The sequence below is a fragment of the Camelus bactrianus genome, chromosome 14, assembly GCF_048773025.1.
Source record: "Camelus bactrianus isolate YW-2024 breed Bactrian camel chromosome 14, ASM4877302v1, whole genome shotgun sequence".
Classification (NCBI taxonomy): domain Eukaryota; kingdom Metazoa; phylum Chordata; class Mammalia; order Artiodactyla; family Camelidae; genus Camelus; species Camelus bactrianus.
In genome coordinates, this window is record NC_133552.1 from 87,156 (window position 1) to 111,045 (window position 23,890).

Consider the following 23,890-nt stretch of genomic DNA (forward strand, 5'->3'; position numbering starts at 1 on the left):
GAGTGGCCAGGCTGAGCCAGGCAGGCTTCCCCAGAGAGGCAATCAGGCAGGACCACGAGAGAACCCCCTTGCTCCTGACTTTAAGCCTTGACAGACCCCTTTTCCTCCAGGAGGGACTCCCCTTTGGTGACCTCTGCCCCCCTGGCCATTTTTGCCCTGCTGGCACCAAGGACCCCAGGCAGAGGCCCTGCCCTGCTGGCACCTGGAATGCGGAGAAAGGGGCACCAGATGTGAGCTGGTGCCTGCCCTGCCCACCTGGGCTGTTCTGCGCTGAGGCGGGCCAGGCTGCCCCCAGGGGCCCATGCGCACCAGGTGAGGGCCCCCGAGTCTCCCCGATGACTGGCCAGGAAAAGCACCAAGCAGAGGGTGGCCAGCCTGCCACCTCGGCACTGGCCCTGGGATCCTCAGTCCCTGAGGCTAAGGTGGGTTGGACAGAACCCAGGGGAAGTCTTCCCAAGTCAGTGTAGCTGGGCTTAGGCAAAACAGGAGCCGTTACTGGAGTGGCAGGACCCTCAAGGACAGGAGGTCAAGGAGCTGAGCTCTACCCCCAAGAGCAGGTCAGCCTGAGTGATTCCTCTGTTTCCAGGGTTTTACTGTCCAGGAGGGGCACAGAGTCTAAGACCTCTCAGTGGGGCATGGGGAAACCTCGGTACTGAGGGCCATACCTGTCCAGAAGGCTCGCTGGAGGCCATACCCTGGGTGGACGGGCAGCACAACAATGGCTCAGGTATGTTGGCTTCTTGGAAAGCAGAGCAGAGCTGCTACTGAAACCGTCTACACACAGGGTGGGCAGGGCACAGGGTGACCAAAGCCACTTTGCTCTCTAGGCCAAGAGAGCGGCCAAGAGAGCCACCAAGAGTGGACCTGCTGCTCCCAGGGCACTGGCTGCCTACCCTTGTCCTGTCCTCTGGATATGTCCAGTCCATGTCAGGGCCAAAACCAAGCCCGAGGCTGCTGGCCACATCCTACAGGAGGAGACAGAAAGGAGCAGATGGGATCTCCTGGGGAGACGGTCAAGGCTGTGCCTTGGGGCCTGAGGAGCAGCAGCTCACGGGGAACCTTTTCTCCCTGCTGGCTCAGGGGTTAAGGACAGGGCCTTTGGGTCTTTCAGCAGAAGGCCCGTGTCACCACTCCTTAGTGCAGGAAATCACATCACTTGGTTTCTGATAGGACTACTAAGAGTATGGGAGTGCATAGTGTTGAGGTAGAAATTAAATAAAGCAGAGACCAGGAAGGCAGTGAAAAAGCACAGCCTGACTGAGCCTGAGAAGTGACCGTAACACAGGAGAGCAGCTCTGTAGGTCGGGGTGATGGAGGAATGGGCTCAGTGACACGGGCCCGGAAGGGAGAGGGTGGGACTGGCCTCCTGCAGGGAAGACTGAGTCTCAGCTCCAACCCGCTGCCCTCCTCGGGGTGGGGGCATTGAAGGCCCGACCCTAGACAGGCTTTCTCCTAGGTCAGCATCAGGAGACTCCCCAGCCAAGTGAGCTGTTAAGGGCATAGCTAAGCAAGGGGAGCCATAAGACCATGAATCACAGAACTCCTGGGCTGGAGGAGCCCTCAGGGAACAGGACTTCTCACCATGTCCTTCCAGTGACGAGACTGCGTCTGGCTGATGGAGTGACCCTACCAAGGCCCACCTCGTGTGACCTCAGTGCCACCTGGGCAGATTCTGTGCGGCCGAGGCTGGCACCAAGCCCACATGTGTTTATAAGACAAACACCGGCCCAACGATCTCTGCCAGGTGGCACTTCTGCTTCACAAGCAGGTCCAGGGGCACACCAGGGTGAGGCCGTTACTCCAGGCCTCCCTTGTCCCAGAAAGTCTCCTGACATGAGGCAGTCTCTCCTCCCCCATCGCATCAGTGCTCTCTGTGCTGTGGAGGTGGCGTTCACGCAGCTGTGGGGCCACGGTGCTCATACACATGCCACCCAGTCTTCTTCCTCCAGCCTCGGCACCTGTGTCCGGGGGTGACATGCAGAAGTGCACACACGCAGCCTTCCCAGACAAATCCGGAGGCTTTGGGGGCAGTCACACATCACTCTCTTTTCTCTTCCCATAACAGTACAAAAGCCCTCTTCTTAGAGTTTATCATCGATATAATTACGTGCCCCATCTCATACCAAAAAGGCTTGAGCGAACCATAAGGGGACAAATGAAAATGAAAACTTGGCCAAGATGGGACCAGATCTCCAAAACAAATGTCGCAGAGGTCTATGTTGGGCCACTTGGATTTCCTTCCCGAGCTGGACCTGGAGCCCCCAAGCCCTCTCCTGTCTCACACCTACATTTCTCCAGGATAGGGCAAATGCCAGCATCCCGATATCTTCTCCCCACTTTGGAGTCCTAACCAGATAACCCATAATTAGTTTAAAAGGGGACACATCTCCGGACCCTACCCCTACCTGAGGCACCACTAGGCATCCCCATGGAGATCAGGATTGGGCAGAACTTGGGCTTGAGAGCCACCTGGGGAGTGAGGTACCTTCTCTGCAGCTTTCAAACTGAGCTTGCTCGTCCTGGAAATGTCCTCCTGCAGAGCATGCTTGAGGTACAGGCTGCTGAGTGACAGCTCTGGCTGGGTAGAGGCTCCTCTGTGATCTCACCCACCTCTGACTTTGGGCAGGAGCTGAGGTCACCCACCCTGTTGGAGATATCCGTGCCAAGACAGGGGGACCTTGCCCTCCAGGCCATTTCTGTCCAGAGGGAACGGAAGTGCCCCTCCCCTGCCCTATGGGCACGTTCTCGGATCGGTGAGTGCCACTGCCCCCAGGCCCATGGGGGTCAGCCCAGAACTGTTTTCTTCCTAGTTCTCTTCCTGTGTTGACCGTCTCATCATCAACACCCCTCCCCCTTCCATGGAGGATCATGGGTCTTCGAAAGCAGGAGTTTCATGTGGCCTGTGAGGGCAGAAATCCCCTCACTAGCAGTACAATGGAAGGAGAGAGCTGGCCAGAATAAAGGCAGGCAGTGCCGACTGCTGAGAGCTTGAGAACAAGTCATGTCCGAGAAAGAAAAGCATTAGGAACACCGCATGTCTGCCTGTGTTGCACCTGAGAGCAGTGCTCTGTCTCCCCACCTCTGGGAAACTCCCAGCCCCCCGGGAGAGGATACCCCAGAGCAAGGGGACAGCAGTAGAACCAGTGCCCGAAAGGCTGTTGGGTGTTCTGACTGTAGTTGCCAGACCCAGAGGTCTGTGGCCCTAGACAGCCTGAGTTCGAATTGGAGATTAAGATAGAGAAGGACAACTGTAACCAGGTGCCTGTTGTGAGAGACAGAGAGACCACCCTCCTGCTCAGGCATCTGCCAGGATGCTGCCCTGGATACCGTGTAAGCAGGAGGAATCCCAGGGAGACTACAGAGGAGAAGTGGAAAGGCCCCAGAAAGGCATGTCCCTGCCTGAACAGCCCTCCACCCTCAGAGTGCCTGGTCCCCTGACCCATCTTCTTTTTGCCCTGGGACACCTCCCTGGCCCGACTCCCCAGGAGTCTCTCTGTCTCCCCAGGATGTTTCTCTCCAGGGCCTCTGAGTGCTTGTCCTGCCCCCCTGGCCATTTCTGCGGTGCGTCTGGCCTCACTACCCCCTCTGGAACCTGCTCCCCTGGCTACTTCTGTTTGGCAGGAGTCTTCTCCCCAAACCCAACAGGTAAGGGTCCTCTCAGGACAGGAGCAGGCCCTGCCCTGGCCAGACACCCAGAGTTAGGCAGGCATTCTAGTGATGGGAGGTGACTAGGTGGGGGCAGTCTGAGGACAGGGGAGTGTGTGAGCAGGGTAGGCCTGGAGATGAGCCTTGGCCGAGTGTTTAGTGGTCTGACAGCTACTCTTGGACCCTCTGGCCTCCCACCCCCCTGCCTCTGCCCAGCAGCTTCTCACAGAGTGGCTCACTGCCTTCCTGCACTGCAGTCACGGGGCTCTTGTCACAGCTGCAGCCCCAAGCCCACCCCGGCCATCTGATCTCGTGAATCAGAGCCCCATCGGCCTAAAGGCAGGAATGTCACAGATTTGCAAGGAGGTGGCCAGGGAGGACCAGGGAGCTTCCAGAGACCAGTGGGTACCAGAATTTGCCCTGTGGGCCACCCAGAGGTGAGCTGAGTGTGGGGGCCGGAGACCCTCCGCGCCCCAGCAGGACGAGTGAGGCAGAGGGGCTCCCTCTAGTGGCCGCTGCCCTTGTCCTCGGTGGGTGTGCCTCATCCTCGGGACGTCTGACTGGGCGCAGAGCAGAGCTGCAGCGTTGGCAAGGGCCCTTAAAATCCCTCTCCTCTAACATTTCCACTGGTCCAGAAAACGCCTGAGGCAGAAGTCCTGTCCCTGGGTGGGAGGTTAAGTTCTGGGTGTCGGGAGGGGAGCAAGAGAATGGAATCCATGTCCCCCGTGCAGGGGCTGGAGTGATGGAGGGGGCCCAGGTGGCTCAGCCAGGACAACCCACCAAAACCAGAACCAGCCCTCCTGGTCCATTACAGCTACATGTGAAAGCAATGCTCTCTAAGTCTGTGTTATCACAAAGTGAGCGCTCACAGAGCCTGTCCTCGAATGGGCACCATAATCAACGTCAGGAAAAGGGTCTGAGTCTCGGCAGGGTCAGTTTCCTTCTCAGGTCGTCGTCCCCAGCAAGGCTGCATCATTACTACTGCCCACCGACCAAAGAGGGGTTTTCTGAGGCTCTAATGATATAACATGTATGGAAAGACACGTGTTTTGATCTGGAAGGGGATGTGCAAACATTAGTTATCAGCATTATTTCTTTATAAAACCCTTGAGCCTCTGACCCAAATCCAGGTCCCCCTTTCATCCTGGTGGCACCACCCTGGTCACCCCAGGCTGCAGCATGCTCTGCTATGACTAGGCTAGCACCCCCCACTCAGCTTCCTTCCTTTCCTCAGGCCACTCGGAGCAGGGGGGCCCCTGTCCCCAAGGCCACTTCTGCCCCAGGGGAAGCAGCCTCCCCCAGCCTTGCCGTGCTGGCTCCTACAGCAACCTGACTGGCCAAGCCTCTTGCTTTCCCTGCCCTGCTGGCTACTACTGCCCTGAGAACCTTACCACCTACAGCCAGCACCCCTGCCCCGCCGGCTTCTACTGCCCCAGAGGTGAGTGCCTGGGCCAGGCTTGGCCAGAGGGTTTGGCTCTTGCCAATCTGAAAACTGCTGTGGCAACTGAGGAGCACACAGACATTCTCTGCCTCTGAGACTTTCCCGCCACCCATCCCAAAGACCCAGGGGAGGACTGGTCCCCCCCGGGCCAAGCCCAAAGAAGCTGGCTTTGAACACGGAGTTTCTTCACTTCCTTTGCCTCGTCTTTCAAATTCATGAGAGTTTTACTTTCCACTCCATATTAGATCTATGTTGGCTAAAAAATAAAGATTTAAAATTACCGATATGTTATAAATTTTTTGGCCCCATGCCTTCCAGTAAAGTTGACCACAGGGAAGATAAGTGGCTTTGTGGACCCCAGGCCCAGTGCCACACAGCCTGGGAAGTCCGGTGGAAGCGACTGGTGAGGGGACAGGCCCTGCAGGAGGGTGCACGCAGCAGCAAGTGGCACTGTCTCCCGCCCCAACCCTGGGCCCAGCTGGACTCCAGCAAGCTGGACCCTCTTCTCTGAACTTTGCTTCTCAGGCACCAAGTATGCCACCCAGTTCCCTTGCCCTCGGGGCTACTACAATCCAGACCCACTCACCCAGAGCCTGGACAGCTGTCTACCCTGCCCCCCAGGCCACTACTGCGGGCAGGAGAATCTGACTCAGGCCTCCGGGCCCTGTGATGCAGGTGAGTTTCCCTAAGTACCTTAAGAAGTTCCCACTTATTCCTGCACTTCTCCCTTCTGTCCCCAGACCTGGAGTGACTCAGGCTATCCCCTGGCACAGCTACTGGGAGGGGTGGGCCTGCAGCCTGTGGGTGCTTGGCCCTTGAACCCCAGGACCACTGCCCACCTTCCTGCCCCACCACTTACCCTTCCCTGCTGGCTTCCACCTCAGGGTGGTTCTGCGTATCAGCAGCGTGGACCGCCCGCCCCTTCGACCTGGACAACTACACCAGCACCAACTGCCTGTGCCCAGCCACAGCCACGGGGGGAAAGTGCCCGGCTGGCTCCTTCTGCCCCAGGGGCAGCCCAGAGCCCATGCCCTGCCCCCCAGGATATTTCTGCGCCACTTCTGGTGAGGACCAGCACCCTCTCCGGACATCATGCTGTGACCCAGGCTAGGCAGGGTGGTGAGAGAGCTGCCATGAATCTAGACCCTCTCTCACTAGCTGTGTGACTCAAGCATGCCGCCATGGTTTTCCTCTGAAAACTGAGAACTGATGCCTGAACCTGCTTCATGTTGCGGTGTGCTTGGTGCACTTACGGGCAGGGCTGTGCTGCATAAATCTGTGGCTGTCACTGTCGAGTGAGCTCAGGTGGGTCACACAGAATAGTGTGGGGAGGAGGGCAGGTCTCTGCAGAGAGAGGGGCTCTGTGGCACACTTCCTGAGAACCGACTGTGGCTGGACACCACTGGTCACTGGGGACCCAAACATGAGCTAGACTCTTCCTGCCCCAGCTCTCAGTCCCTCTCAGCCTGGAGAGCACAGTGAGGCCAAGGCCCCAGCCCGAGTCCACTGAACCTGGTTGCTTGCTGGCAGGGGCCTCAGGCCCCTGTGAGACAGGAGTGGTACCACGTCTCAGTGCTCGATGGAGAGGAGAACGGGACAAGGCACTCAACTCCGGCTTGGCCGCTGGTGGGACCCTCAGTCCAGAGGCCCCAAGTCCCCCAAGGCCCGACACTGTGCACGGCCCCCAGCCTGCCCTGCAGGATCAACCTCTTCTCATAGTGAGTCTACTCTCGCCCCCAGGCCTCTCCACACCCAGTGGGCCCTGCCAGGGTGGCTACTTCTGTGCAGAAGGAGCAGCCTCCCCAGCTCCAGAGGATGGGCTGACAGGGGGCCCCTGCCCCCCTGGAACCTTCTGCCGTGAGTGTCTCCTTGGGCTGCACTCTCAGCCCCACTCGCCCTCCTTTCCCAGGGCTGCTGACAGACCTTATTCCTCCATTTGCATCTAGACCTTGGGCAATTGGGAGGAAGCCAGAGGGAAGAGGAGCCACAGGCTGTCCAGCCTGAGGCCGAGAAGCATTGCAGAGGGACATGGTTAAAATATACCTGGGGTGTTTGCTGTGGCTTGAGTTATTTGGTGTGGACAGCTGAGGACCAGTGGCTGTGGCCTTGTGGCACCAGAAGCCTCATTAGCTCTCAGGGGTATGAATCCTGGTAATGCTCCTCCAGCCACAGGTAAAGGGTCTGGGGTCTCTAAGTGTGTGGCAGAGGGGACTGGGCATCAGGGAGTTTGGGCAGAGATGGGTCCTAAAGGCCCATCTCTGAGGCTGGGTCCACACCTGCTGCCCATGAGAAGCCTACTCCCTGGACCGGTGGCTTCCCCTTATCCAGGCCACCCTGTGCCCTCAGCTGCAGCATCGTGCAGACCCACACCATGTCCCGCTGGCACCTTCTCCAGCCTCCCGGAGCAGACCATGCCTTCTGCGTGCCAGGCCTGCCCGCCTGGCTTCTACTGCAAGGAGGCTGGTCTCCAGGCCCCCAGTGGGCAGTGCCCAGCAGGTGAGAGGCAGCAAAGACCTAGGGGGGTTGGCAAAGGAGATGCTGCTGGGAGTGGAGCTCCAGGGGCACAGTTCTCAGGGCACTGGGTTCCATGGACACCCTGCTAGGACTAAACGTCCCAGGGTGGCAGGGAGGGGTAGTCCTGAGTGTTCCTCACTCCCGGCCAGGTTATTACTGTGACTCCAGTGCTGGGCCCATCCAGGACTTCAGCCTGTACCCCTGTCCTCAAGGCTACTACTGCCCCCTGGGCACATTCGTAGCCACACACCACAGCTGCCCACTGGGCACTTATGGCCCTCGGAAGGGGCTAAGGAGCATCGCTGAATGCCAGCCATGCCCTGCTGGGAAATTCTGTGCACTGGCAGGGCTCACTGCACCAACAGGTATGTCCTCCAGGGCAGAAAAGTCCTTAGGCAGTGGGTGGGCCTGAGTGGTGGTTCCCAGACCAGGCTGAGGAGGAGATGCTTCAGGGGAAACACCGTTGACCTGGACCACTGGACAACATGGGGGTCAGGGCAGCTGGGACTTGCTGGACTAGAAGGGGGACTACATTTCCACTGCCTTCCCCAGACCTGCCTCAGAGAGCCAGAAGGTGTGGGGTTGGGCCCAGCTGTCTGGTTTTAGGAAGTTCTCCAGGTGATTCTGACATCACCCAGAATTGGGAGTGTCTCATCGCTGCACGCCTGCCTCAGAGCAGAAGTGTACCCCAGTCACCATTCTCAGCAGAGGCCCCTCCACCACCCCTCCCAGCACTGTGTTCAGGGTTCTCCCAGAGGGTCTTTAGTGTCTCTGCCCTACCCCACACCCTTGCCCCCCTTAGCTGGTTTGGGGAAGGGGAAGGAGGGGGTCACTTTCAGGGGGTGTTTGGGCAGTTTCTGGGTAAAATGGCCGCAAATGATTTAATACATAAGGAAAATCCAGGCCTGGAAGTTGACAGTCTCTGAGGAGGGCAAACCTCAAACTGCCCCAGACCCCACACCTGCTTTGACCCAGGAGCTGAGTACTGAACAGAGGAGGGCCCGTTCAGGACCTTGCTGAACCAGGGCCCCGGGCTGCTAGGACTGGATTCAGGCCAGGGACTCCTGCGGTCTGTGGCCATCGTAGGGGACGGGTGGGTGTGGGGAAAGGGTGAGGGGCCACGGTCCTCGTGCTGTTCTCCAGTGAAGGGCATGGCAGGAACAGCTGACAAGGCATCCTCTCTCCTAGGAGACTGTGCTGCAGGGCACTGGTGCAAGGGAGGAGCCACGAGCAAGGACCCTACCGATGGGGCGCGGGGCCTCCTCTGCCCCGCCGGGCACTACTGCCTCGAGGGTACCTCACCACTTCTGGGGCCATGCCAACCACTGCAGGGCAGAAGGCCCACTGCCTTCCAGCTCTCTGCTAGTTAAAGGCGGGTCTCCACATGCTTTGAGCCCCTCTTCCAGCACAGGCCACAGGGCCCCTAAATGAAGGGCAGTGCTGAGTTGTGCAGGGCTGAGCACAGGCCCCTTCTCCCCCGATGCCCTCCCCACTCTGCTCAACAGTCCTCGCCTTCCCCCTCTCCAAGAACCCTCCTGCAGCCTGGATCTCAGGAAACCTCACTTGGGTGACTGCCCTTCCTCCTTTGCACCTCATGCCTCAGTTACTCCCCACCCAGGATGTTTTTTAAAGGCCTGGGGGTTCCTCCCCTCTTCGGTCCTCACCAAAGAGGGTGGCAAAAGTATTTCATTTACTCAGTGACGACTGCAGAACTGAACCGGTCCCTGCCCTCTGGAAGCTGAGACGAGGACGCATTTCCTCCGTGGTCTGACTGTCTGGAGGGAGAGGCTCAGGGGACAGGAGCCCGGCCCAGACCAAGGTCTCCCTGGGGCCAGAGGGAGCTAGCAGAGCACAGAGCCTCTTTCATCTGTCACTCCAACTTCTACAGGCGCCTCTGTCCCTGCCCGATGCCCACCTGGAACCTGGTCTGAGGAAGGAAACAGAACCCCAGGAGGATGTCAAGACTGCTCTGGAGGGCAACTCTGCCCTGGTGGCCACCCGCCAATCTGGCCAGCCCCCTACCACCCAGGGTGGGCAAACACTTCGCCTCCTCTGACAGACAAGGGACACGTCCACAGAGTGAGGAGTTGGTTCCGTTTCAGGGTTTCTTACCAGAGAGCAAGAGGAGGAAATCCCTACTGTCAGGGCGGAGCCACCCCCACTGGCCTACAGGCCACTTGTAGACCTGCAAAGGTCAGGCTGCGCTGAGTGCTGTGTGCTGGGATCTGACTGCTCTGCACAAGGTCACTGGAAGGACATTGGTGTCCAGACTTGTGGCAGCACATCTCATCTCTGCCACCACCCATCCCACCCCAAGAGCCAGGCTGACCCTCCGGGGGCCAGACTGGAGGGTGGGAGGACATGAGGTGGGAGGCTCCCAGAGCGAGCAGGGTAGGAAAGGTCCCAGGCCCATGCTTAAAGTCCATTTGCTGCCCATGGTTCTCTGTTGAGAGCACATATCTTTTCCAGCATTTCCTGCAGTGGAGGAACTGTCCTCGTCACCCCTATGGAGGGGCTTTCTGGGAGATCCTGCTCCCCAGGGCACTTCTGCCCTCCAGGAATGGCTGACCCCCCTCTGTGTCCTCCTGGCTCCTACGCTTCCAGCATCCACACAACGAAATGTCACATCTGTCCCAGTGGCCACTACTGTGTCCCAGGGCTGAGGCCACAACTGTGTCCGAGAGGTTAGTGTCCTGCCAGCCCAGCTGACTGAACGGAGGGTCCAAAGCAGAAGGGAGGAGTGGGGGCAGTTGCCTACAGGGCAGTTATCTCCCCCCCCCCAGTCCCCTCAGGCAAAGGCTTGGGCTGTACATTATGATAATAAGTTTATGGAACATTTCCATTTCCTGGGCAGGAGTCCTGCAGCAAAGAGGCCCCAGCCCAGCACCCAGAGCTTTCCCTCCTCCGGCCTCCTCCAGGCTTCCTCCCCTTCTCTGCCTTCTCAGGCCCTAGTCTCGTCTCTGCCCCTTCACAGGCTTCTACTGCCCTGAAGGGACAGAGCTCAACTGGCAGCCCTGCCCCGCGGGCACCTATGGCCCTGTGCCTGGACTGAGCAGCCTGCAGGGATGTCGAGCCTGTGACGGGGGCAGGTTCTGCCCCAGGGCCAATGCCACAGAGGCTGGCGGAGAGTGCTGGGAGGGCTTCTTCTGCTCCAGAGCGTCCACCCGGCCCAACCCGGAAGCTGGCACTGAAGGTAATGGACCCTTCCCTGATGGATGTTGAGCCCCTGCCCCATTTCCTGAAGCCCTCGACTGGGAGGCGAGGGGCAGATTCAAAGCCCCCCGTTCACTCACTGGTACACCCAGAGAAACTGAGGAGTCTGTTCTTTCCAGAGACCTGGCACCTGTCCTGGGCCTCTCGTGTTCTTGGGGTCTTCTTGTTCTTGGTGGGAGGAACACTGTGGCCCAGCAATGAACAGTGCCCTGGCATTGTTTCCTCCACTCACTGTCCATCCTCAGTGGGACCCCCAAGGACCACCATACCCCACACTGGCCAGGCTGAGGGCAAATACAGGGCAGGCCTGAGGAAGCTCACCTTAAGGGCCATGGTGAAGTGCCATGGTGGTGTATCTGAGTTGCTGGTGTGCCAGTACCTACTGGTGCGGGGGGTGGGGGGGGCAGGGGAGCAGGCCACCAATCTCAGTTTCTGGGGTGTAGACCAGCCCAGGTACGTCACTTTGATAACCTTCCCAAGCAGTTCTCATGTGTGGCCGAGAGATCATTCCAGTGTTTTTAGTCTTCTAGGGACCAAGCGTCCTTTGAAAACTGATGGAATCTATGGACACACTTTCAGGAAAACATGTCCAGGGAAAACACCCAAAGCTTTTGTTGCCAAATTAAGTCATATGGGCCCCAGCCTGGCCAAGGTTCTCTGCCTCAGCCGGGGAGGGTTCTGTTTCCATTCAGGTTCGAGCAGCCAATAACGAAATTGAATCTGAGATCGACACAGCCCAAGCTTCATTCAGTGGCCACAGAATGGAGAAGCGGGAACTAAGTTCATAGATCAGCTTCTCAACCACCTGAGGAGGGGTATTTGATAATAAAGAGTGAAGACTAAGGGAGGAGGAGTGAGGCTCATGATGGGGAGGCAGATGCCTTCGTCCCCTGCGGAGGGGGCGGGGCTTCCTGGGGGAGGCGGCACCACCCCCTTTTTATCCTTGATGCCCAGTGACCTCCGCCTTCAGCTGTGTCATTCAATACACTGATGTAGTGAAGCCAGCGTGTGAGGAGGTCAGATGCCCTGCCATCTTGGTCCCAGCCGGGTTTTTTTGTTTGGAGCTTCCTTTCTTATCTCTGGACTCTTCAACTTAAAGATTTATGTTCACTCCTGCTAAAGGTGGGGGTTAGCATGTTTTGAGCAAAGACTTGGAACAGCTCTGGCAACACTTTCACTATGTTTCATGGAGTTCCTAGAGCTCTGAATCCAGGCCCCAAAGGACAAAATTCTGTGATCCAGTCCAACTCCTGCCTCTGACAGAAAAGGAAACTAAGGCTCAGGAATAGGGTCTGCTTTGCCTGAGGTCACACAGTCAGTAGCCAAGCTGGATGTCAGGCCCACTGACCCAGGTCCAGCTATCTGCCACTCTGCAGCTACCTGTGAGCCCCAAGGGTCACACCACCCTCGGGGAGGCCCGGGTGCTGTGGGGTGGGGTCACCGATGCACAGCCCGTGCCCCAGCTCCCACAGCTTGGTCTGCTCAGCAGCAGCCCACCAGCTGCCTCCCACCCTCTGCCACGAGCTGCCCTGGTGGCTGGCCACTCAGAGCACGGCCCATGTGAGGTGAAGGAGAGGAGAAGGGAAGACACCACGAGGCAGCTCCAGAAACTAGGAAAACTGTTAGTGCACTAGCCAGCACAGGGAGGTCTGCCAAGGGTCCTGCAGCAAGAGCTGAAGTGGGTGGTGATCTGGCTGAACCCCTGCCTCGGTCTCAGACACCGTCCATCCCCTAAGGCACGAGCTTTCCAGGGAGGCCCCCCCCTCCCTCAGGGGCCCCTTCCAGATGCCACCAACCCATGGCAACCAGTGTCCTCTGTCCCATTGGTATGAGCAGATGGGCTGGAGCGGAATAGCCAGGTGCAAAGGGTGTGGTCACAGGAAGGACCACTGACAGGTGTGCCTTGGGAAACAGCTGACCGACTCCCCCTGGGCCCAGAGCCTGTACCAGGGATGCAGGTGGAGCTGCTAGAGAACCCACACCTCACCCTGTCCTTCCCAGTGACCAGGCTGACTTGTCTCTTGGTTGCAGAGGGAGCTGGCCCATGTCCTCAGGGACACTACTGCCCCAGGGGCTCGGCCGTGCCCCAGCCCTGCCCACCTGGCACCTTCAGCCCACGTCTCAAGCTCAGCTCAGAGGTAGGCAGACCCCAGTCTGGAGAAAAGTCTGGGTGTGGAGAGGGCCTGTTTGGGTCCAGCCAAACCGCACTGCCCCTGAGGTCAAAAGTCGTCGTACATCTTAATGGGGTCATCTCCTGCAGGCTGCCTGCTCCCCATGTCCGCCTGGCTACTACTGCGGCTCTTCTGGCCTCACCAGCCCTTCTGGGCTCTGCAGCACAGGCTTCTACTGCCTCAGTGGGGCCCTCGCACCCAACAGCTCCCTGGAGGACTGGACCAGTGGCCCTTGCCCTGCAGGTATCCTTGGGCGCTGGCCTGAGGAGGAGCCTGAGGAGGTGGGGAAAGAGCAAGCTCCAAGGCTGCCTCCCAGACAGAGGCCAAGGGTCCTCTGGGCCCTCCAGGAGTAGGGTTTAGAACAGGGCCGCTCCAAGCACCAGGGAGTGGGGCTTCCCTGGCCCTGACCTGCTGGATCTGTTTCCCTTTCAGGACACTTTTGCCCCCCAGGCACTGGTACCCCCAGGCCCTGCCCAGCAGGCACCCACAATGGGCTGGCTGCCCAGGGCCACTGTGAGCCTTGTCCTGAGGGGTAAGTGCTAAAAGGCATCCCAGGGGCCCGCATGTGCAGCTGGCACACAGTCTGCGTTCCTGCTACAGGAGGTGGTCAGACGAGATGCTCCCTAAAGAGTTTTCTCTGACATTAAGAAGCCACAGAACTTCCACAACTTCTTGCCATCTTTGTGTCTGTCTCTGATCTCTTTGTTGGGTATCGCTGAGTCATTCCTAATTTCAAACCTGGGTCTCTTTTGTTGCAATTTAAGCCATTTAAGCCCCAGGCAAACCCTCCCACCAGTCCCTTGAGCTGCAGGAGAGCTGTGTCTGCAGCCCAGGGGTAGCTGCTGAGGCTGTGGGAGGAAGGCAGCCATTCCCCTCTTCTCTGTGCTGCAGGAACACAGCAGCCCTCTGAGCCCCGTTCTCCCACCTTGTCCTCTCTGTAGCTTCTTCTGCCTGGCAAACACCTCCTCTGTGGTGGGGAACGAGTGTCCTGCTGGCCATTACTGTCCTGCCTCCACCTCCTTTGCTTCTCAGTTCCCCTGCCCCAGGGGCACCTATCAGCCAGAGAGAGGGGCTGTCCAGCGGTCAGACTGCACCCCCTGTGAGCCAGGTAAGGAGGTACTTTAAGCCACATCACCCCTGGCCAGTGAGGGCAGGACTCAGGCCTGGCTCAGATGCGGGTGCTTTGGCCACAGCCTGCAATGCACATTAGATCATCCCACGTTTGCTAGCTGGATGTGGGGTGCCCCAATCTCTCTGCCCCTCAAGTCCAGGGATCCCATCTTTTCGTCTCCCCTACAGGCTCCTACTGTCTCCTGTCTGGCCTAGAGGCCGTGTCTGGGCCTTGCAGTGCAGGATTCCACTGCATTCAGGGAGCTTCTGTCCCAAATCCCACGGATGGGATCACAGGAGATTTCTGTCCTTCAGGCCACTTCTGCTCCCAGGGCAGCCCCAGGCCCACTCCGTGCCCCGCTGGTAAGTCACTGTTGGATGAGCACCAGCAGTGCGGGGGTCTGCTCTGGGCCCATAAGAGGGGCAGGGAGTAGAGGCCCAGCCTTGGGGAGCCCCCTGGGGAAAGATACAAAAGAAACCCCCAAACTGCTCTTAAAGGGCAGCTTCCACCCTGCATCCACACAGCATGGGGCTAGTGGGTGCAGTGATAAATGGGATGACTTAAAGCCTGGGCCCAGGCTCTCCGGGGGAGGTTTGCACAAGAAGAGGTGGATGGCAGAGACACAGTGAGAGTGAGTGGTCCTGGCAGCGGAGACGTGGGATGAGGCACACCTCAGCTGTGCAGCACTCCACATGACAAGTTGGCTGGGAGGCTGGGCAGCCTCGCAGGCGGAGCAGAATCTGCTCTGTAATCTGAGGTGGGCCACCACAAGTCTGCATCTGGGAGGCCTCCTTGTGGTGACCACAGTGTGTGGACCTGCAGGCTCTTTCCTGCCCATCCCTGGGGCCACGTCGCTGGAGGATTGCCAGCCATGCCCAGCCGGCTGGTTCTGCTCCCAAGCTGGCCTGAGCTCCCCGGAGGCCCCATGTGAAGGAGGCTGGTTCTGCCCCAGGGCCTCTGTCTCTGGGCACAGTCCAGGTAAGGGCAGACTCTCCTCACAATCTGGGAAGGGCTTGGGTGCTGTGGGATCTGCAGTGGGCCGGCCTGGAAGGGAGACACGCCCTGTGGGCTCTCCCTGTGCATTCAGGCCCCTATAGCCCAACAGCAATGGAACAGCCCCTTGTGAACTCGAGCCTGCTGGGAAAGGGCTGGGAACATACATTAGGGAGGCTCCTCGTGTGCCTGGAGCTCAGCAAGGGAGATGGGACCCAGCCTGCACAGCACTCGGTGGTGACCCCGTTCGAAGGCTGCCTGCCAACCAGCTCTCGTGATAACGCCTGTGTGCCAGGCACGGCACTGCGTCCCTGCCTTCACCAAGCTCCAACCTGACAGCGTCAGAGGGGCAGGGGCTCCTGACCCAAGGGCGAGGCTCCTCTGACACTGCAGTGCCCAGGAGGTTCCCCCCCACCAACAGTCCCCACCTGTAAGCTCTGGCATCAGCCCCGACTCTGGGGCACAGCCAATCTAGGACAGCATCTTCAAAAACATTCATTAAGTATCCCAGGAAATAAACAAAGTGAATATATGAAAGCGTGAAAACAGCTTCATCCCCCAGAATATGGACACAGAGTACAGTTTTCTGATCTGGCCCCATCCCTTCCCGTGGCCTAAATTAGCCCACTGCAGCCTGACATCTCATGCTGCCGTCAATCAAGAGCCCTCAGTTTGTGAGCACGGGGTCTCCCAGGGGCTTTGTTGACGCAGCATTTCCCAAAAGAAGCTATGTTTTGAGGAACATCTCATGGTACTAGGACCCCTGGGAACACCTTTCGTGAGAAGGGTTCTGACTTGGAAGCCTGAGACTGCCTTGCGTACCCAGTGAGGCTCCGACTCCAAGCCTGGGGGGAGCTCCGTCCCTGCACCCCTCTCAGCCCGGCCATGACAGACCTGACTCCTTCCACCACACGGCCCTTCCATACAAGGCTGGCTTTCGCCCGCACCTGTCTCCCCTCTAGGCATTCGTAGGACTGAGGTGTGAGGCGCCCAGAAGTGTCCTGTGCCATAGGCACCACGAATCACGCACCCCACCTCGGCCACACTTACATGGAGGGAGAAAGAAGTGGCGGTTCTGGGTTCTGGCTGGAGGAGATGGGGAGTCCCCTGAGAGGAAATAACTGTCTCTCTTGGCTTTTCTAGGCACTCTCTGCCCCGCTGGGCACTTGTGCCCCCCAGGCAGCCTGGAGCCACAGCTCTGCCCCCCAGGGCAGTATCAGGATGAACCTGGACAGAGTCTTTGCAAGACGTGCCCTGCTGGGAAGTGAGGAGCGGGGACTGGGCTGGGGCTCCTCCTCGATCCGAGTGACCTCTGACTTTTCCTGCCCTCCCCTGGAGCCGGAAGGGCTCAGACAGGTTGCAGGAACCAGTGACCATGAGCACTCCAGGCCCCAATCACCCCACAAAGCCCAGCGTAATGAACACTATAGCCAGTGCAGGGTCTGGAGGGCTGCAGGCTTCACGCGCAAGACTCAGTGAGACAGAAGGCCATTGTCTTAATGTCCGTTTCCTCTGACCTCAGATTTGCTTCTGCCAAACCCTCCACGTCCTGGGAGCACTGCAGGAGCCTTACTTCCTAGGAAGCCTGGAGATAAAGAAGTCTTTGATCCTTCATTCCTGACTACCCACTGGCTGTGTCCACAGGTTCTGTCCCTATGGGACCTGGGAGCCGGAAACCAGGCCTCTTTGGCCAGTGGACTGTCCTGCTGGCTACTACTGCCCTTTGGGTACCCAGACTCCCACCCAGCACCCATGTCCCAGGGGCACCTTCCGAGAGAGGCCTGGAGCACGCAGCACTGAGGATTGCAGCCCCTGTCCTGCAGGACAGTTCTGCTCGGATTCAGGTAACGAGAGCCATCTCTCTCTGGGATTTTGCAATGTCCTTTGTGGTCACCCCAGTGACCACATGTGTGGTCCCAAAGACACTTAACTTCCCTGAGGGTGGACATCCCAGGTCCCCTCACATTATATCCAATCTGCAGCCCCGTAAGGGACACTGCTTGAGACCTGGACAGGGGGGCAGGAGAGGCAGGCAAAGGTGACCTGGCCCCAGCCCCTGTGAGTTCACAGAAGGGAAGGGGATGGACTGAGACAGACGAGTGCTCCAGCCCAGGAATACCCTGATTTCTGGAGTGTCCCAGGGAGGAATCATGGAGTGCTTGCTTCAGGCTTTGAAGGTTACCAGCCTTGTTCTGGAAGCAGGGACTCTGGCCAGAACAGCCAGGGGCAGGACTTCAGGGGACCCCACCAAGACTGAGCCCACAGATGAGAGGGTGGACAAAGCTGTAGCCATGTTGGAGAGAGGAAGAAGAGAAGAGTGTGATGAGAGTTTGTCAATTTTCATTGGCTACTCCGTTTCTATATAAACTACCTACAGAAGATGGAGGTGGGCAGTAAGTAGTGATGACACCGGGTAGCAGAAGAAAGGAAGTGTGTATTCCCTCAAATGGCCCCAGGCCCCAGGGGCCCCCACAAGGGCCTGAGTGTGTCACACCAGAATAGGGCTGGGGATGTGAGGCATTGGCCCATCCCCTGCAGCCAGGGCGGCAAGGCTCTGCACACCTCAACTGCCTCAGCCTGGCCTGTGTTTCTAGGTTCCTCAGTCAGCACTCTCACTTTGGCTCCATGACCCCATGGGACGTGTCCAGACAGGCCATTTAACTCATTTATCCTCACAATAAGGCTACTCTTTTATAGATGAAAAGCCTGAGTTCAGAGAGGCCCCCTGCATAGCTGCGTAGTCAGTGAGCAGCAGAGCCAGCAGGGATGCAGAGTTTGGCTCCAAAGCCTTGCGCCTTGAGCTCCATGGCCATGCTCAGCCCCTCTCCTCCTTTCCCTTCTTATCTGATGCCAGGCCCACTGTCTCCACCCCCTCTCCACAGGAGCCGGGAAACGCTTCCCAGATGGGCCGTGCTCAGCAGGTTATTACTGTCCTCCTGGCCAGACCTCAGCTACCCCTTCATCTTTCCGGTGCCCACCAGGCTTCTACTGTCCTGAGGGATCTCCCCAGCCAAGGCCCTGTGAGAACGGAACATTCCAGCCCCAGGAGGCCAAGGACTCCTGTGAGCCCTGCCCTGCGGGATTCTACTGTGAGGCCTCCAGCACAGGTGGGCTCACTGGGGCCGAGCAGGAGGCCGCAGCAGGGCACTGGGCCCCAGGGCAAGGTGCCAGTGGTGGGAGAACCTAGCTCTCCATGGGCCGCTTGAAGACCAAGATGTTCACTTCCCCTGTTAGAGAGAGAGGGGAGTGACTTGCCAAAGCCAGCACAGGGGGTGGGCTCAGGGCCTCAGGAGACCCTGATGCCTCCCTGTATGTGCTCTTTTAGCTTTGGCTTTAGAATGTATCTTGGGAGTTTTTATGCGAGGAACTTGGTTGTCACGGTCATAGTGCTATGATTCTCATGTGGCCCTTGACAACCGACAGAAAAGCAGAGGAAGGGGTCCCTGAAACAGGCCAGGTAAGAGGGAAAGGCTTGCCAGGGACTTGACCCAGGACAGGGCACTACATGGAGACTCATCAGGACGGTAGGCACAAGGTGCAGGACAGGACAGTCTGAGATCCAGCCCCTAGGATCCAGCTGGCTATGGCCCTACTCAGTTTCCCCGGTGATGGCCTGGGCCATCTCTAAATGCAGGATAGAGAAGCTTGCGCAGTGGGGTCCGCAAGCCACTGAGCAAGCCCAGGGGGGCGGCCGTAGTATGACCAGCATGGGCAAATGCCATGTCCTAGAGAAAGGGAGGCTTATGCTCAACAGACAGGCCTTCTGGGGGCTGGAGATCTCAGGGGCCCACGGAGGTTTCCTGGACAATGCAGACAGTCAGCCATGGAGGGGCCCGTGGCAGCTAGCAAGCCCAGAAATTAGACAAAGCATAAAGCACCTTGACTGAGGGCCTGGGCTAAGGCAGGTTCAGAGCCTGGGGGTCCTGAGTCTCCCACCACAAACTCAGGCTGACCCTGCCGTTGCCCCTAGGCCCCTTGGCCAGTGGCCCCAGACTGTGCCTCCGGGGCTACTTCTGTCCCCCCGGCTCCCACTCCGCCACTGCCCACCCGTGCCCTCGGGGGACATTTGGGCCCAGGCAAGGGGCTGCTGCGGAGCTGGACTGCGAGCTGTGCCCAGCAGGTGCGTGGACCCTGATGTGGGCCCTCGGGAAGCCTAGGCTGAGAAGCTGAGGAGAGAATGAGGAAAAGTAGGAGGGCTAGCGAAAGGTCCCCTGGGCCCATGTTGTCACGGCAGCACCTCACGAGCCCAGTGGCCGGATCAAGGACAGCAAGGTCAGGTCCACACATGGGCTGGGCCCTGCCAACCCTCAACAGGCCTACAGCCCCCACCGTCCTTTGGATTCCCAGGGCCTCCTCTTGCCCTGTGCCCCAGTCCAGCCCACATGCCCTCTAGGGCTCAGGACAAGGCCAACCCATGTCCCCTTCAGAGGCCTGGTATTATTGGAGAAAGAGGACTGCCCCTCATTCCCCGAGTGTCTGGCCATTAGAGCAGCACCCTGGGAGGGGGCAGGGGAGGTGGGAGGGGCACAGCCCAGGGGCGGCAGGGCTGTTGCCAGAGCAGGAGGGAGGTGAGGGAAGTCCCTCTGTCACTTGCCCCTTGGGTCTGCTTTTTCTAGGGATGTTCTGCTCATCAGAAGGGCTGTCTCAGCCATCGGGGCTCTGCCACTCCGCCCACTACTGCTCAGGGGGAGCAGTGTCTCCCACCCCCATCAAACACAAGGTACTAAGAGCTGGGCACAGCACCCCAGACAGGCGGCAGAGTCCGCCCTGCAACACCCATGTGTGTACTGGACCACAAAGCTGGCTGAGGTGCCTGCTGAGCTGCCTGATTCTCCCACCAGGGTCGAAGCACCCCGAGGGCAGGGCCCCCCTCACCTAAGTGTCCCCAGGGCCTTGTGCAGAGCCTGGTGCAGACCCTAAGATGGGCCACTTTTTCACATTTACCGTCTCTGAGACCAGCAGCGTCTCACAACCCTTGGCAACTGGCCATCATAATGGCAGTGATTTTTTTCCTTTTAAATTGCTCTCCCTCCAGTACATGGCAACTTGGGCTTGAGACACATGGCAATATTAGCAAGTCACACGTGCTGGCAGCGTCATGTGTTGTACACGCGTTGAAACTGCAGGCCTCACAGTGGCCCCGTGGGAGGCCCCAGGGTGACCCCATTTAGGCAGAAAGAAACTGAGGAACCCATGGGGTAAGGGACTTTCAAGGCCACATGGCGAGAAAGCGACCATCGGTATGTTAGATTATTCTGCAGAGCAGGGCAGTGGAGTCAGTCAGGCAGGTAGATGCGAGGACCCATGTTGGACAGACAGATGGACAGATGGGTGCTGGTGTGCTGGTTAATTGTCTCTGATCCTCATTTTGTCACTGACTGGCTGCGTGACTGTGAGCATACATGCCCCTTGCCCTCTCTGGGCACTGCGTCCTCTTTAGAACAGAGACTGCCCCTTCTTTTGGAAGTCACTGATTCCACAGCAACACCAGACAGGAGACTGGGCTGGGAGATGAGCCAGGGAGGGAGGCGCGTCCACTGAGTCAGCACTATGATTTAGGAAGTAAGAGGCCCCTCCCAGATGTCCGAGACCAGCCTCCCAGGCTTCCGCTGGCACAGTTAAAAACACATATTAATTAAGGGAGATTTTGCAGGTAACATTTTTATTTGCAAAGTAGCCTCATTTAAGTTGACTCCGCACGTCTTCTCCCCCAGGAGCCAGCAGTGGTGTTTGCAGCCTGGGACCAAGCCCTGCCCTCATGTCCTTTCTTCCTTCTCTCTGGATGCACAGGTGGTGGAGGCTCCTGGACTCTCTGGGAATGACATCTGCCCCCCTGGCTTCTTCTGCCCCAGGGGAACAGGCTCCCCAGTGCCCTGCTTGCCTGGGTTTTACTCCTCTGCTCCAGGCCTGGCCAGTGGGCTCCAGTGCCAGCCATGCCCTGCAGGGCACTACTGCAGCCATCCTGGGCTGTCGCACATCCTGGAGGCAGGGACCTGTGATGCAGGGTGAGCAGTGGCCTGAGGAGGGAGGGGCATCCCCAGCTTAGGCTTTCCTCAAGTCATACCAATCCTAAGTTCCCATGATCTCTCCCCAGACCCCCTGAGGAGCCCAGGTCAGGGTGACTATCTCCCTGAGGCATGTGGGCCTCCAGTGTGCCATCCCTCAGATACGGGGCTGAACTGGACACACCCTCACTGACCCTCACAGCACTAACCTTCCAAGGTCCAAGGAGTTCTGGGTGTGCTCGCCCCCAGGGTGGCCTCTACACACTCTGTGGCCTCTGCCAGGCCTTGGTTTTTATCCCACTGGCCAACACACTCTGCCAACAGGTGTCTGAGATTCTGACTCAGGTGCATCCCCCGCATAGCCCAAAGGGCTGGATGGAGACTGGCCATGAGCACCAGTAAGCTCCGGCCAGGTCCTGTGCAAAGGAAGACCTGGCCCATCTGCTCAGGGGCCCTGAGGACAGAGAACATTTGGAGAGGGAAGTCATGCTTACTCTGGAAAATGTCAGACCCTTTCCAGAACTGTCTTCCTGAGGCCCTGCTGCTTAGCTTCCTATCTCAGGGACCTGGGGAGCTCCTTTCATCCCAGGGATGGCCCTTGGCTGTGGCCACACTGGCCTTCCTCAGCACAGCCCTGATAGCCTGGGGCTTCAAAGTCCACCCTTGGCTCTCGCCTTCAGCCTGACTAGGACCCCAAGGTGGTGCTGGAGGAAGTTCAGCCACGCTTCTCCGTTTTCTCAGGTACATCTGCCTGGGAGGCAGTGTTGTCCCCTCACCCTCTGATGGAACCCACGGATACAGATGTCCTCCTGGCTTCCGCTGTCCCCCAGGGGCCCACAGCGAGTTGCCCTGTGAACCTGGCACCTTCAGCCCATTGCCTGGAGCTGATACCTGCCTGCCCTGCCCAGGGGGCACCTACTGCCAAAAGGCTGCCACCGTGGAGCCCACCACCTGCCCCAAAGGTAGTGAATGCCCTCAGGCCGGTCTCTTGGGGACAGAGGGACATGGGCATGACCACAATGGAGGGTGCAGCTCAGGGTTCACCACAGGTGGGACCCCTGTCTCCCGGGGCTCGGCTCTCTCCCAGTCTCCATGCCTCATGGCAAGGCCTCAGCCCTCCCAGCAGCCAGCGGCCCACCCATGAAGTGGGGGTAACTGTGCTGCAGAGGAAGGACGTGGGGTGAAGCTCATCGAGGAAGCACACCCCCTGGGGTGCCAGTCCTGCCCCACGGTCTGCGACAGGCCTCTCTCAGCCATTCCTTCCTGCTCACCACAAGTTTCCAGCGAGGGCCCGGAGGTGACTCTCTTGAGTTACGGAGGAGAGAGCACAGGCCCAAGAGGCAGGGTGTGCTGGCCAGTCCCCGCCCTGCCGCTAAGTGCTGCTGTCCTTGGGTGGCCTCCATCCGTCTGCAAGGCGAGGCCAGAGGGCCTGGGAGCACTCCTCCTCGGGAGAGGGGCCCCGCTCAGGAAGCCCCCAGAGAAGACGCCACAGCGATCTGGGTGGCGAGGCTGCCTGCTGGGGGTGCTCCAAAGGCAGCCACTTCTCCAGAGGAAAACTGGGGTCTGTACATGACCCCACTTCCTCCAAGACAAGAAACTCTCTTCCTCTCTCAGCCCTGTAGAGCCAGACCACACACATAATTACTCATCACTGAGTGACGACCCCGGGAACCTCAGATCTGATGTCCCTGTGTGCACACACTTGCACAGACTCACGCACAAGTGCACACACAGGCACACCCCAGACAGGACTCCAGCAGAGCCCCCGCCCCTCTGCCTGGATTCTAAGCCCTCCCGGCCTCCTCCCACCTCCTGGGCCAGCACCCCACCCATGCCCTCTTCCACGCCCTCCAACCGTGGGGTCAGGGAGCCGTGCGGGGCCAGGACACAGCGCTAATTCATTCCGGCCTTCCCCATAGGTCATTACTGCCCAACAGGGACGCCCTCTCCTCTTCCCTGCCCAGAGGGAACCCTGAACCCGCGAGAAGGCACTCTCTCCTCCAGGGCCTGCCAGCCCTGCCCTTCAGGGAGGTATTGCCCTGGGGAGGGCAACGGGCAGCCCGAGGGTAAGCACGGCAACCCAGCAGAGCACAGCCTCCCCCAGGATGTGCCTCGGCAGGACCACAGCATAGGTCTGGGGCGGACTGGCCGCCTCCTGCCACCTCCTCCATTGAAGCCTGCTCCTTCCTGCCTTCCTGAGGCGCCTCAGCCTTGTGGCCGAGAGCGGGGCTCCCAGAGGTGCCAGTGGGCTTCTAGCCCTGGCTCTGCACTTAGTGCAAGTGTAGACCTGGACGGGTCACCTAACCTCACGGGCCTGTCTCCTCCCCTGTAAAATGGTGCTGAGGAGAGCGTGGTCCTTACAGATCAGGAGCTGAGAGTGGCACCTTGTACGCAGCAGTGCCCACAACTGCTGTCTCCTGTTGTCACCCCTCGCCCTGGGCTCCGTGTGGAACTAATCTCTGGTTCCCCTGCATTTTTCCTTCCTCCTACTTTAACTTCTGTCTTTCTCCAGGACTGAGGGCAGGAAGGGCAGGACATGGGCTTTGCATAGTGCAGGCAGCTGGTTGGGTCTCTGTTGCCACCCTAACATTCTACATCTCTCTATGTTCAAGGACCCTGCTCAGCCGGCTACTACTGTGAGGGGGGTGCAGCCAGCCCCACTCCCTGGAGAATCTCTGCCTTCCCCCTCAATGGGCCCTGCCCTCGTGGCCACTACTGCCCACAGGGGACTCTGTATCCTGTACCCTGCCCCGCGGGAATGACGAGGGGCAGCCCAGGTGAGTGTCTGGTCTGTGCT